Source organism: Conger conger, chromosome 16 (genome assembly GCF_963514075.1).
Source record: "Conger conger chromosome 16, fConCon1.1, whole genome shotgun sequence".
In the NCBI taxonomy this organism is placed as follows: Eukaryota; Metazoa; Chordata; class Actinopteri; order Anguilliformes; family Congridae; genus Conger; species Conger conger.
Window position 1 is genome coordinate 10,786,151 of NC_083775.1, and position 16,314 is coordinate 10,802,464.

The 16,314-nt window shown below is 40.2% G+C and overlaps 1 long non-coding RNA gene across 1 annotated transcript; it reads right to left on the reverse strand.

Annotated features, from left to right (window-relative positions):
* Window positions 1-11,707: 11,707 nt before the first annotated feature.
* Window positions 11,708-13,235, reverse strand: LOC133114882 (uncharacterized). Its single transcript, XR_009705588.1, has 2 exons — window positions 12,925-13,235; window positions 11,708-12,868 (listed from the first exon to the last, which is right to left on the reverse strand). It is a non-coding gene; the product is annotated as an uncharacterized LOC133114882 (long non-coding RNA).
* Between the last annotated feature and the right edge of the window lie 3,079 nt (window positions 13,236-16,314).

Consider the following 16,314-nt stretch of genomic DNA (forward strand, 5'->3'; position numbering starts at 1 on the left):
CAATTTTACCACATTATCATTGAATGTAATATTGCATCACCATCCTTTGTCACAGGGGTTTTCAACCTTTTTGACGACGTGCACATTTGAGCTGGTGGTCAAATGACTGGTGATTTATTTTTACATAGTGGTAAGAGCAGGAGTAAGGATGTGTATCCACCTGCAACAACATAGCGACAACATGGAGCAGTCAGATGATCCATGTGAGAATAGAGATCAAGCAGTGAGAGGAGGAGGAAGAGGAGGTGGAGGTGGTCAATGGAATGGCAGACTACTCCTTCAGAGAGGTGGCCTTGTTTCTCATCTTAGAGGTAGGGGGGTTGTCCTAGTAGAGGACAGTGTCTTTCACGGCAGTTAAATATTTCAATAATTTTCTTTTAGAATTGCTAAAAATTCACTAATGAGTGGCATTAGTCAATACATTAGTCAACAACCAGTGGCATTAGTCAATACATTATTTTTCAAATTTTCTTCAAACTGGACTGTAGAAATGTATAGTTTTTGGTGGTTGAGCCTGATTTTTTGTAAAAGCGTTTGGTCCACATACAGTGCTCTTGTGCTGAGAAAAGTTATGAAAAAGTTATAAAAAGTATCAAAAAATGCTTGTTTGCAATTTTTTTTAAATGAAACAACCCACAGTATGTTATAATGATATGTTTTTTCCTCTTCTACTGGTTCCACTATTCCCTTTATTTAGAACCACAAAAAGACCATACTGAAACATGTATCAAGTATTTTTTCATGCTACAGTAAAGTATACAGTAAACAACTAAAAAGTAAAGCTATAGGTATCTTTTGTGTGGGCGATCTAAACAAATGTTCCTATAGTATTTCATGAAAAATTAGGAATTTGAACCAATGAGTTTGGAAGTGCAAGATTTCTTCAAAGATATGAATGCAGGTCTTGAACAGGCAAACGGGCTGTGTTACAAGTGCTTACCATTTTGAATGTTGTGTCTAAGGTTTTGTAAATTGAGCACAAGCTTGTGAGATTAGGGTCAAAGTGTTTGTAAAAAAACGAATATACTCTTACTTTTTCATTTTTAAATGAAAGGTAACTGTGAAGCATGTACTTTAATCATTCAAAAAAATCTAATGAGGCTAGATATTGTTTATACAAGAAATCGGGAGCTATGATTTTGGGACCACATCTACACAAAACCTCGAATCCTAAGGAATGCCATTGCACTATTGCCTAGTAAAATTATAAAAATTTCCAAACCGCATGCAACTACAGTAGCCTACATGCCAAACTGGGCTTCTACGGTAGCTTTTAATGTTAACGTCAATTACAAACAAGCACTCTCGAAAGTACACTTCTCATATTTGTATGACACTGGAATACCAAACAATGTCCACGCAACTAGTACATCAACTAGTACGTCACCTAACAAGACATTCAAAATCACTCGCTGTCCTGCTTACATATCGATCTTAAGAGGTTTTTAAAATAGTGGAACCCTTGTTCAGATCGAAATCCCATTACATGGTCGTTTTTACTGAAAACGCGGCTGCTTGTGTGAACTACATTTACAATGAAGCCAACCTGAAGAAGTTAACGTTTTAACGTTACTGTACCTTACGCTCGTGGTTCTCTAGCTTGCATAGCTTTTCAAGATCAACCATTTGAAGTGCAATCCAACATCGCTACAATTTGGCAGTCAACAAAATAAGAACGTATGCGCTTCTGTTATGCTGATTAAACGGTGAGACGACAGTATATGGAGTCTCAAACGCGTCATTTGACCAACACAACAGTTTAGCCAAGTTACGTTAATGCAACACTGAGCAGCGGTGGGATCCTATCCGGGGCTAGTAAACTGACTTACCTGTCCATATGAGTTTTCAAATGTCTGTTAAAATTTTACGTTATTTTTTATTTTAATTCTCCACATTTTGCTAATTGCAATCTTTTTGTTTGCCTCGATGAGCCACAACATGCGGAACTGCAGCTAATCTCAGCAAGCTATGCTGCAAGAAATACAGCGTTGGATGTTTCTTTGGTTGCAATTAAACGCACGGTGTGGCGCGTAAAACGACGTTGGGTGTGTTTTAACTAAGTAATATATATCTTTAATATAAATAATTTAAATTGGCTGTGACATTATTCACGTCATCATTTTCACGATGCCATTTGGCAGACTTTTATTGTTCAATGCCAAATGCCATTAATGTAATGTAAATTGTTCACGAGTCCTTATTGACGAGTCCGAGTCGAGTCTCAAGTCATTTTTGGAGGAGTCCGAACAAGGACAACATGCAAGAATGAGGAAGGTATCACAGTAAATCAGGGATCCAAGGAGGGGAATTGAGCAAATTAAATAAACAACAGCCCAGACAAGTAGTGCTGCAGAAAATGGCATGAGAGACAGGAACATTATACAAATAGCATGAGAAGAACTGCCAAGAACTGCCAAGGAGTAAAGGAGAAAGGAACAGTGTCAGGTTTGCAATGACTGTGCTTTTAGAGGGAGAGATACTTGTAGATAAAAGACAAATAAGAGGCAAAATGAAAGCGGGGTAATAATATATATATATAGTACTGTGCAACAATTTTAGGCAGGTGTGAAAAAATGCTGTAAAATAAGAATGCTTTCAAAAATAGAAATGTTAATAGTTTACTTTTACCAATTAACAAAATGCATGAACAAAAGAAGTGAATGAAGAGAAGATTTTTTCACACCTGCCGAAAACTTTTGCACAATACAGTATATATATATATATATATATATATATATATATATATATATACACACACAGTGGGAGCAATAATTATTGCTCCCCTTGCTGATTTTGTAGGTTTGCCCACTTACAAATAATGGAACTGTGTAGAATTTGAATCATAGGTACATTTTAACATTGAGAGACAGAATATCACAAAATAATCCACAATAACAACATCATATCAATTTTATAAATTTATTATGGTATTTTTGCATGAAATAAGTATTTGATCCACTACCAATCAGCAATTATTCTGGCTCCCACAGACCAGTTAGTTTTCCATCAAGAAGCACTCCTAATCTCAACTCATTACCCAAAACACCTGTGTCAACTCGTTACATCGTTATGTAGCTGTATAAAAGACACCTGTCCACACAATCAATCAGATTCCAACGTTTCCACCATGGGCAAGACAAAGGAGCTGTCTAAGGACATCAGGGACAAAATTGCAGATCTGCACAAGGCTGGGATGGGCTACAAGAAAATAAGCAAGCAGCTTGGTGAGAAGTTAACAACTGAGCAATTATTAGAAAATGGAAGAATCCCTCGTGGGATATCAATGATCATGAGAAAGGTCAGGGATCAGGCCAGTACTACACAGGAGGAGCTTGTTAATGACCTGAAGGCAGTTGGGACCACAGTCACGAAGAGAACCATCAGTAACACACTTCACCGTGAAGGATTAAAATCCTGCTGCGCGTGCAAGGTTCCTTTGCTGAAGAAGGCACAAGTACAGGCCCGTCTGAAGTTTGCCAAAGAACACCTGGATGATCCAGAGGAGGCTTGGGAGAAGGTGATGTGGTCAGATGAAACCAAAATAGAGCTATTTGGCATCAACTCGACTTGCCATGTTTGGAGGAAGAGAAATGCTGAGTACAACCCCAAGAACACCATCCCCACTATGAAGCATGGAGGTGGAAACCTTATGCCTTTGGGGTGTTTCTCAGCTAAGGGGACAGGACGACTTCACTGTATCGAGGGGAGGATGAATGGGGCCATGTACCAGGAAATTTTAGGCGACAACCTCCTTCCCTCAGTGAGAGCACTGAAAATGGGTCGTGGATGGGTCTTCCAACATAACAATGACCCAAAACATACGGCCAAGGCAACAAAGGAGTGGCTCAAAAAGAAGCATATTAAGGTCCTGGAGTGGCCTAGCCAGTCTCCAGACCTAAATCCCATCGAAAATCTGTGGAGGGAGCTGAGGCTTCAGGTTGCCAAGCGACAGCCTCGGAACCTTAAGGATTTGGAGAGGATCTGCAAAGAGGAGTGGACCAAAATCCCTCCCAAGATCTGTGCAAACCTGGTGAAAAACTACAACAAACGTCTGACCTCTGTGCTTGCCAACAAAGGTTTCTCCACCAAGTATTAAGTCCTACACTAGGACTCGGAACTGTACTGTCCTCTCAGGTCCTCTTCGCACCTATACTTGTGTTTGATTTGCACTTCGTTGTATGTCGCTCTGGATAAGAGTGTGCTAAATGCCATGTAATGTAATATTGTTCTATGGATCAAATACTTATTTCATGTGAAAATATGATATTAAATTATATGATGTTATTGTGGATTATTTTGTGATATTCTGTCTCTCAATGTTAAAATGTACCTATGATTAAAATTCTACACAGTTCCATTCTTTGTAAGTGGGCAAACCTACAAAATCAGCAAGGGATCAAATAATTATTGCTCCCACTGTATGTACATATATATTCAAACTGGTGGGATTCAGAATGGTTAAGGCAAAGTTTAAGACGATGTGAATACATTTAGGAGTGGTCCCATTTCCAAGAAGAGCTTGGGCTTCCACAAGGGAAGTTTTATGTACACTCAAGAACAGTTGAATAGTGATTTAAATGGCAGGCAAGGCTGCCAGGTCTATAAAGAAATTCCAGTTAAAAATGCATTGAAAAGCCCAAAGGGGGTGCCCAGTGATCAGAGTACAGCCCCTCAGTGCCACAGACCACCAAACCACCATGAAATAAAACTAATATACTTTTTATAATACTTTCATAACTACAGTACACAACATAGATGTGTGACTGAAATTGCGATAGCACATACTACCTGTAGGGTAGGCTATAATTGACTGTATTTGGCATAAAAATACCAATGCAAACCACATTAAAAAATTCCCAATATTTGTGTTTGGACTGTTGAAACTACAGTGCAATACACAACAAATACTGTTAATGGTACCTGCCTTACTGCCTGGGTCCTGCAGGGTGCGCCCTCTCTCCGAGTCCCTCAGCGATCTCATCAAGGAAGTCTCCTCTTAAAGGGGCACATTGCTAAACTCAGCAGTCTCCTAGCAACCTTGGAACCCCGCCTCCCTTGCCACGGATACCGCGAGAGTGGAGGAGAGGAAAGGAGGGAAGTCTGGGCATTAGTAATCTGGACCGAGCCTAGCAGTGCAGTACGGAGTTGAAGCAGTCCATCCAGCAAAGACTACACAGTGTTGGGGGGGGGGCAAGAGATGGAGAGAGTGACACAGATTTGAGGGTATGATGGTTCAAGAATGGGCTTGATGGTGAAAACGGGCCAAAGATAAAATGATTGTAAAATTCAGGTTTCTACAATATCAATAAATAACACCTATCTGTCCCATTATTATCTAATTATTTATGTTCAAAAATATCTATGCTAGTGATGATCATAATTTGTGATAATGTATCGAGAGCTTCATTTTTGTTCATTGTTTGTGTCATTCAGTTGGAACTGGACTGTAGGTGAATATACTGTATGAGATTGGAAATATTGTGTCAGCACTTCTTCATCTGCTTTAGGGTCTTTTATTTCGGGGGTACATCCATCCCCCAGACACACAGTCCAGTCTGACCCTTTAAATTATGTTTCCCATCATTTTCACTACACTGCACTGGATTGCAGTTTTTAGATGAGAAAATCCATAGCCGTTCGAGCACCGGTGACCGATTAATATAAAAAAATGGCATTCTGTCTGATTTAAATTAAATCAAATGAGGGCTCTTCTAATTAATTACTGAAATAATGGGGAATGAGTTTGGTTTTAATACATTGGACTATACACAGCTCTGTGTTTTATTTTAAAGTTCTATTTATTCTTTATCTTTACAGTTATTTTAAAAAAAACATATCCAATGCAAGAGGACAGCCAGAACTATGTAGACATACATATATATGTTAATTTATTAATAATATTTATATCTATGTATCTATCTATCTATCTATCTGGTATAGTTCCAGGCAGGCAAGGTTAATTATACACTTACTGAACACTTTATTAGGAACACCTAATAGCTTCCGACATAACCTACATAGCTTCGGTTAATGTTCACATCAACCATCAGAATGGGGAAGAAATGTAATCTAAGTGACTGATTGTTGGTGCGAGACAGGGTGGTTTGAGTATCTTAGAAATTGCTGATATCCTGAGGGGCCGTGGTGGCACAACAGGCTAAGATGCAGCAGACTTGCGGTTGCAGTTCGCTGCAGTTGCACACTGGGGACTGGGGTTCGATTCTCGGTCCTGCCAAAAGCCAAGTTTGGCCGGCTCACGTGGAGCAGCATAATTGGCTCGCTGCTCCAGGGGGAGGGACTTGGCAGGGTTAGTAGATCGCCGCACAAAAAGCACCTCGGGCGCCTCGGAATCACGGTTACCAGCATGTGGCGAGATGGCTTGAAGAAGGTGTGTCGCTCTTGTAGGGCTCCCGAGGGACGGGGTGGGGACGGGGTGGGGGCGGTGTATCTAATACCAGCTCTAATTGAATTAGACGGGGTACAATTGGCTACCAAATTGGGAGAAAAAAGGGAAAAAAATCCAGAAATCCTGGGATTTTGCAGGGAATGGTGTGAATGGGCAGAAATGCCTTGTTAATGAGAGAAGGCAGAGGAGAAGGGCCAGACTGGTCAAAGCTGACAGGAAGGTGACAGTAAAGCAAATAACTGCACATTGCAACAGTGGTATGCAGAGCATCTCTGAACACAGAATGCGTCAAACCTCTTAAGGCTACTTAAGGGGGGAGGGAGAGGAAGATTGTCAAAAATAAGACACACCAAAATGCCCCCAAAATGTTTAAAGAGTAGCATATGTGTGATGTTGGAAAAATGTCTGAAAACATGACAGAATTAAGCCCATGCTAACTGAACATGTCATGAGCCCATAAACATACAGTACATTTGTCTTTACAATGTGCTAAATTCAGTTTAAACTCCCTGAGAATTTCAAGTGTGGTGCCAGAAACGCTAGGCCATGTTGCCATGGCAACAATCTATGTCCCCACTTCTCCTTCTCTCTCCGTCTCTTCCTTTCACCTTCTGTCTTTCACCCTCCATGTACAGTAAATGTTCTCTCACTTGTTTCTCTTCCTCTCCATCTGTCCATCCTTCCAATCGCCCTCCGCTTATTTATTACCCATATTAACCCACTCCTCTATGTATTAACCTTTCACCCTCTTCATCACCCTCCTCCTCCTCCTCCTCCTCCTCTTCTATCCATTCTTCATCTATTCCCTCCTTACATTGTCTGCAATTCCCTCCCCCATCGGTATGTGTCAGTAAACACTGTGGATATCTATTGTATTGTTATCATGGCAAAATCAAACCCCTGTATTAACTGAATGTTTAAGTATGTACCGTGAGCTTCATAATATCTGGGACCTGGACATATATTTTCCTTGATTTAGCTATATATTCCATAATCTTAGATTTATAATCAGACAATGCACACATGCTAAAGTGCAGAATTTATCTCAGCTTTTATTAAAGGGCATTTATATACACTCACTGGGCACTTTGTTTGGTATTTATTAGACTTATTTTATTCCACTGCTGTAGCATATCCACTTAGAGTTTTGATGCATTGTGTGTTCAGGGATGCTCTTCTGCATACCACTGTTGTTATGTGTGGTTATTTGTGTTACTGTCACCTTCCTGTCAGCTTTGACCAGTCTGGTCATTCTCCTCTGACGTCTCTCATTAACAAGGCGTTTCTGTCTGCAGAACCTGCTGCTCACTGGATTTGTTTTCTGCACCATTCTTTGCAAACTCTATAGACTAGTGTGTGTGAAAATTCCAGGAGATCAGCAGTTTCTGAGATACTCAAATCACCCTGTCTGCCACCAACAATCATTCCATGGTCATTAGATCAAATTCACCATACTGGTGGTTGATTCAAACATTAACTGAAGCTCTACATGATTGTATGCATTGCACTGCTGCCACACAATTGACTGATTAGATAATCGCATGAATAAGTAGGTGTAATACAGTAAAAATGTTCCAAGTAAAGTGCTTGGTGAGTGTATATTTTATACAAATATACATTTTCGTTTCACCGTGTAGAAATCTCAGCACTTTGTATACATTGCCCCCTTCATTTCAAGGTACCATAATGTTTAGGTCAATAGCTTCACAGCTGTTTTTTTTTTTTGCGTTAGAAACATCTTTAATTTCTAAATGGTGAAACCAAGTGTAAAACAATACACTTGTGAACTGCTTGATTACAACTCTAAAACTGAGGAGTACAGAGCCAGAGAAACATAGAGCTTGTATTGGTGTGTACTGTTGTTTGTACCTTCTTTAGATTTATAGTATTATTTGCATTGGTAATTTTGCTCTGTGTGCGTGCGGCTAACCATGTGTGATTATACAATAAGTGTTCACTTCAGTGTGGGATACAGCTTTCAGCATCCACTGTACTCTCTCTGTCTCATCCTGTTGCTAGGTAACAGTTCATTGTCAAAAAGTAGGTACATGTGTCACAATGGATTCTGGGATTATGGGTGTGAGGAAAAGAGAGAGGGGGAAAAAAAGGGTCTGAAAAAGAGGAAGAGTAAGAGAGATTGGGGGGAAAGGGATTTGGGGTAGTGGTAAATGCTGTATACCTAGTGTACATGCTGCAACCACCGTAGTCTAATAATCTAAAAAAAAAAAAAAATCTAATAAAAAAAAAAAATAATCTGAGCTCTTCTATCTCGGAGCATGGAGCTGCTCTCACTGGATTATCGATTTTCTGGAACTGGAACTGCGGAAATCTCTACCATCTTTACTATCATCATTATCGAAAGTCAAGAAATTTCAGAAAATTTTCCACGAGGAGCAGAGGACGCCTCAAGGCTAATACTAGCAGCAGGATTAAGTACTGCAGTTATAGTTTTGAATAGGACTTTTGGAGATAATATCAGAGAAATTCTTTGCAGTTTTTATTTAGCCAGACTGTCCTTCAAAATATCATCGGACAATTGGAGCTCATCTCTTTCCCATGGGCTCGGTAAAAGCATTACATTACATTAACGGCATTTGGCAGACGCTCTTATCCAGAGCGACGTACAGTTGATTAGACTAAGCAGGAGACAATCCTCCCCTGGAGCAATGCAGGGTTGAGGGCCTTGCTCAAGGGCCCAACGGCTGTGCAGATCTTATTATGGCTACACCGGGATTAGAACCACTGACCTTGCGTGTCCAAGTCATTTACACTACGCTACAGGCCGTCAACTGTATTTATAAAGCACAAACTGATGTTGACCAAAGTGCTCTCTTCAGTAAAAAGGGTGCTAAAGGGTGATCATGTGATCAGGGTGATCATGCCTTCACCATGGCTGCCTCTCAGTCAACACTTGCATGACAGGTCTCAAATGGGTTTAAAGGCCAAGGAGAAAAGAGACCCTTTACTGTACAGTGTATTCATTGTCCTTAATGGTGAAGTTTGGTTTTTATTACATTGGACTGTACACAGCTGTGTTTTATTTTAAAGTTATAGTTATTTTTTATCTTTACTAAACATACCCAATGCAAGAGGACGGCCTATGCAGCACTCTGCCGACATACTGTATATATTCATGTATTAATATATCTGAGGCTGTAGATTGTAGCTCAGTTCTTGTGCAGCTAGTTTCTTTCCTGGTTGTTTGATGATGCATTTTGCTAAAATTTCTAATTTCCCTCTATTTATTTAGATTCTGTGCAATTTCTGTATCTGTTTTTATCTATTCTTTTTTATTTATGTTGGTATTTATTTTTTGGGTTAAACTTTATTTATTTACTGAAGAGAGCACTTTGGTCAACGTCAGTTTGTGCTTTATAAATACAGTTGACGACTATTTCTCCTGCACCTTTACATCCATAACCCACTCTCCCCCCCCCTACCCTCCAATAACCCTCATTGTGACCCCCTCTCCCACCCCCATTACACACCTGCAGCCCCTCCCCCCAGCGTACCTCACTGTGGCTGTACGAGCGGCCCCGGAGGACCACTGCGGGTTAAATTAGGGACGCCGCGAGCCTGACCTCCAGCAGCTCCTCGTGGGACGTCTCCCCGGGTCTTCCCTTTATTACGTCCTCCTGTTTTCTCCTCTCCCAGTTCCCTTCTCCCTTCTCCCTTCTCCGCTTCCCCTCCGAACGGCCTGGCTCCATCGCGGCTTCTTCGCACCTTTCCTCCCTCTCTATCGCTATCAATATTTAATACGTCTCACTCTCCAACGTGACTGAAAAATTAATAACGGCGAGAGGGGGAGCAGCGTGTCAGGAAAATTATAGATGGGCAGAGGGGCAGGAAGGAGAAGAGCCCAGATCATTGGCGCTGACCAGAGAGATGATCCCAAAACAGTAGAGACCAGACGGACCAGACAGACCAGAGGGACAATCCCACATCAGTACAGACCAGACAGATGATCCCAGATCAGTACAGACCAGAGACAGACCCAGATCAGTACAGACAGATTCAGCTCAGTACAGACCAGTGACAGACCCAGATCAGTACAGTCCAGGTCAATACAGACCAGAGAGACGATCCCAGATCAGCACAGGCCCAGATCAGCAAAATAGTCCTGGATTCAGACTATAGATGTATAGACAGACATTCAGCATTGAACTCCATTCGGTCGATCTGATCTGGGAGATCTGCTCACTCTCACAACATGCCTGCAGAGGGCGCAGCTTCCATTCAGCTTTGTGTGTGAATGCCGGGTCCCGATACACTCTCACTGTGCGGGCCCTTCAGGACCACCTCCCCACTCCACCCACACTGCTCAGTTGAACCAGAGTTCTCGCCTCGGGTTAAATGTGTCTCGCTGGATGTAATTTGGGTGTCGTGTGGTCACCGAGGCCCTAATAAGGAGCTCTGCCAGATTCATCCGGGATCAGAGGAGAGTACCACGGACAAGCGGCAGGAGGACGCGTCATCTGTCGCCTGATTGGAGGGGAGCAGCGGTGTGGGGCAGGGCTGGCAAGCACATGGGAAGCCTGCTCCAGGACAGCTCTGCTGGGGGGCGGAGGGGCTGGGGGTGGGACTCCAAACGGTCCGGCTTCCTGGGTAACCACCACCGATGACCCCCCCCCCCCCCCCCCCAGCAGTAAGGTGTGAACGGGCAAACACAGGGCGAATGGAGTCTTACCACTGTAGTAAGACTGTCTTTGGTCCCAGGTAGACCGGCCTTACAGTACACAAGTACAAAATAGAGAGGGAGAGAAACAGAGGGAGAGAAAAGGGGAGAAGGAGGGGAGAGACAGAGGGAAGGAAATGGGCAGGGAATAATGAGGACATTCTCTTAATGGCTTTATCATCTCTTGTGAGTTGTGAGGTTCCAGCTTGCGCTTGTTCCATGCGTCAATTTTCACCATTACTTTATCACAGCACTGAGCTCCCATTCATTTCCTGAACGTGGACCGCAAAACACCATTCGCCAGCTCATTTGCATAGGATGCTGTTGTAAGAAAAGCACAATCTTTGCAAGATCTGATCCCTATCAAGCACAGAGAGTGTGAGAAAAAGAGGGTGAGAGAGGGAGAGAAAACCTGTAGATTTTTCAGAGAGGAGAGGTGTCAGGATGCAAAAGATGCGTGTAAAATGGAACTCGCAAGGCAGAAAAGAGGTCAATCACCTTTCTTCCTGATGAAAACCTCAACGAAACAAGAAAAAAAGTTGAAGAATTTTAATAATTAGTATCATTTGTGAGAAATAGAAGAAAATTCCCACACAGTAACAGGAAAAAAGACACAGTAACAGTGGTGAGGCTTATCTTTTTTTATTAATACTCAACACTTTCTTAGTTGGTTCATTTTGTACAAAGAGACAGAATCAGATTTTCGCACTTATCATTGTACATGTCAGTATATATTATAAGTACCGTTATGAATGTTTTTTTTTTGTATTTTCTTTTTTTTTTTGCAATGAATTTGTTAATTTATTATTGTTGTTTATTTAATTATTTCCATACAAAAAATGAAGGAATAAGTGTCATCATTTTTCCATATTTATATTTACACAATCTGTACAGTTATTCATTTTTTGTGTTATTTCTGTGATGTAAAAATTTTGGTAACATTTTACAGAAAGGGCCAGATACAGGGATATAAAGTCCTGGCATAAAATGTAAATTGCATGTACCTCAACAGATGATACATTTAATCAAGATATGTTATATATTTAAAGAAAGAAGTTGCAGTGAATTTAACTTAATTTATTTGGGAGTGCACACTTTGTGTTGAAACACCACAGCTATACACTGTATGCTGACCTTTAGTAAATGCACTGTAAGAGTATTTATATATATATATCTTTCTTGTTTGTATTTTTTTGTGATACACTCTTTGTTACAACCCTTAGCCCTAAAATGTTACCCAAATTTCAATTAAAGATTTTCTATATTTTATCATGGAAGGACATTAAATTAAACAGTAAATTAATCTTTATAGAACTGGGGAAAGAGTTTTAACACACTCAACCACCCGCAGAACATCTGAGGCGTGCACACAAGCACACTTACATACACACATGCACACTCACATACACACATACACACACATGGTCTGATACACATAAATATGTGCATACTACTTGAAACTGACATAACAACGGGGGAATAACAATGAGCAAAAAAATAAAGCTGATAAACACACCTCCCATTTTCTACACCATGGTGACACACCTCCTCTCCTCTACACCATGGTGACACACCTCCTCTCTACACCATGGTGACACACCTCCTCTACACCATGGTGACACACCTCCTCTCTACACCATGGTGACACACCTCCTCCACTACACCATGGTGACACACCTCCTCTCCTCTACACCATGGTGACACACCTCCTCTCCTCTACACCATGGTGACACACCTCCTCTCTACACCATGGTGACACACCTCCTCTCTACACCATGGTGACACACCTCCTCTCCTCTACACCATGGTGACACACCTCCTCCTCTACACCATGGTGACACACCTCCTCCACTACACCATGGTGACACACCTCCTCTCTACACCATGGTGACACACCTCCTCTCCTCTACACCATGGTGACACACCTCCTCTCTACACCATGGTAACACACCTCCTCTCTACACTATGGTGACACATCTCCTCTCTACACCATGGTGACACACCTCCTCTCTACACCATGGTGACACACCTCCTCTCTACACCATGGTGACACACCTCCTCTCTACACCATGGTGACACACCTCCTCTCTACACCATGGTGACACATCTCCTCTACACCATGGTGACACACCTCCTCTCTACACCATGGTGACACACCTCCTCTCTACACCATGGTGACATCTCCTCTACACCATGGTGACACACCTCCTCTCTACACCATGGTGACACACCTCCTCTCTACACCATGGTGACACATCTCCTCTACACCATGGTGACACACCTCCTCCTCTACACCATGGTGACACACCTCCTCTCTACACCATGGTGACACACCTCCTCTCTACACCATGGTGACACACCTCCTCTCCTCTACACAATGGTGACACACCTCCTCTACACCATGGTGACGTGCCATAGCCCTTCTCTACACTCTAAAATGGTAGATGCCAATGACACACCAAAAAACATGACAAGTGCCTACCTTAAAACAAACATGAAATGAACGTATACATTTGTATTCTTATGATTACCAACATTATATCAATGTGGTTGCTTTTTAAATTATTGATGTAATTGCGTGTTCAGAATATTTGGCTAATTGTGTAATTTACTCATTTGCATAAGGTAGCACAAGGCAAATGCAAAAAGTCATATCAAAGCACTACAACATTGCTATATGATTAATAGTAGAAGTACTATTAAGAAAAAGTGATCATTAAATCCATACATTTGTATAAACATAGGATATAAAGTGAATACATTTGTTCTTTTGTATTAGTGGTTATTTATATTTGTAGACCATATTTTAGCTTTCATTATATAGTTATACATTATATATGTAGCATCAAAAACATTTGTGGCTGTTGAAAAATTCACAGTTTAGGTTTATATTCACATCCAAATAGATTATTATTGCAGCCCTGCATATATGTATATGTGTTCATATGTACATATGTTTGTATACAACTATAGTCAGACAATTAAAGTTGATCTTTTTAAATCTAAATTTATTTGACTGCCCTTAGTTGTAGAAAACTATAACTAATTCTGCACATGACATATAATTAATTACTCATGGAAAATTGTGATGATGCTACATGAAAATATGGTCAAATAAATACAAATATTTCATATCAGTGATCATCAAGAAAGAGTTGTGTTGAAAGCATCTATGTGAGCTTTTGAAAGAAATCCAGAAACAGTCTGTTCCTCCTTGCAAAATCCTGCTTCTGTTACTTTCTTAGCCTAAATATGGTCACAGAAACATCTGTATTTTATAGGGAAGCAATTATCAAACATTATCATACCAAACAACTAAAACAGGAAGTGATTAATTTAATGTTAATGAACTGAAATGCGTATAAAGAAAAGAAACATCATGATGTACTGGCGGGGATCATGCTGTTTACTGCAAATGAAGGAAATCAATTTGTCTAGTTGTGCTAAAAAAGGTTCAGTAGACCCAAACATCACTCTCATACTGTCCTATAACACACACATACACGCGCACGCACGTGCACACACACACACACACACATACACATACACGCACACGCACGTGCACACACACAAACATACACATGCACGCACACTTTTCAATTTAAAGGAATCAATGAAAAAAACATGAATACATTTGAACAGCATTTTCAGACAAATCACTTTAGCACCCCCTCCCTCTCCACCTCTTCATCACAGCCCTACTGGTTGTGACAACAAACTGAGAAAGATCTGAAACAAATATCATATCAGATTCGTGATAGTGTGTGCCTCACATCATAACCATAAAATGGCATACACCCACACATGCATGTAGTGCCATTCATGCTCCCAAATCTACACACGCACAAACACACAGACATTTTTACTCAGAAATGGATACATACCAGAAAAATAATATTTTAAATGTATCAAAAGGATCAAAAATGAGAAAATGTGAAAACCACACATTTCAAAATGTTGCTGTGATAATTTGAAAACTCAAATCGAATTCACACCTGATTTGCGTTTGCACAGCGTGACACGTTAACTTGAGATGACACGAGAAACATTTTAGTTTTTCCATAAGGGTTGCAAAAGGGTTGTAAAACTAAGGGTTGTAAAATTGTTTAAGATCCTTCCTGATCGAGATATGCAATACATTTACAAGCCATGTGGGCATTCTGTACAAGTGAGGTGTCACACCTTCAGAGATTTCTCAACAGCCACTCAATATGGATGTACAGTTCTTACAGAATGCAGGAGATAGCAACACAGCCGCTTCTTGAAGAAGATGAAATGGCATATTACCTGCAATCTATAGGAACTGGGTTCAGTAAATAGCTATCGCTAATTAGTATAGCTTATCAATATCTATCAAACTAAATTAATCAGTGATTATTTATTTAAAATGAAGGATCACAATGCTGTATCTATATGCGACAATATCTATATATACATGTAATGCAGTATCACATGCATGTATAGATACATTTCTATATCTGGTGCGTGACTGAAGAATTTCTTAAAATGATCTTAATACAATTTAAGGGAATTTTGCAATGACCCCCTAAACTAAACATCTTTCTTTCACATAAAACTTCAATACTTATATTACCCTCAATACCTTAATGCAAATAAGAAAAAAGTATATTCTTAAAAGAATAATAATACTCATTAATAAAGTGTTATAATTAAGTAATAAATATGACGTTAAACCAAATAAATGATTACTTATACCTACTATCATAATTAGTAATACTTATTATATTTTGCATATTTTTTCAGTTTTTCAGTTTTTTGGATTTTTTATGCTCATTTTATTTAATTTCTTAAATTTCTGTAAAACATATTGAAAGTTACATCCTGACTGTCTGCTTACTGTACAAATTGAAGAGATTATTAAATGTATTTACAGTGAAGACACTGACACTGCTGCGCCCTGGGACCTTCCTGCCTCTCCCTGACACCCGTTCTGCATTCTCTCCTCTCGGCTTTGTCTTTCTGCGTGTCCGCGTTGGCAAAACCACACGATTATAAACTCTGTATAAAACATGTACGTGATTCCCAATCAGATTTGAATAAATTCAATGACTTCATGGCTGAACAGTGTGGTTAGTCCTTGAGGACATGGGAGTCAGTGGTACAGGAATCATCCCCCAGGGTTTAAACACCCACCCCATTTATATTAAAATAATAATAATAATAATAATAATAATAATAATAATAATAATAGTGAGACAATTTGATAGGATTT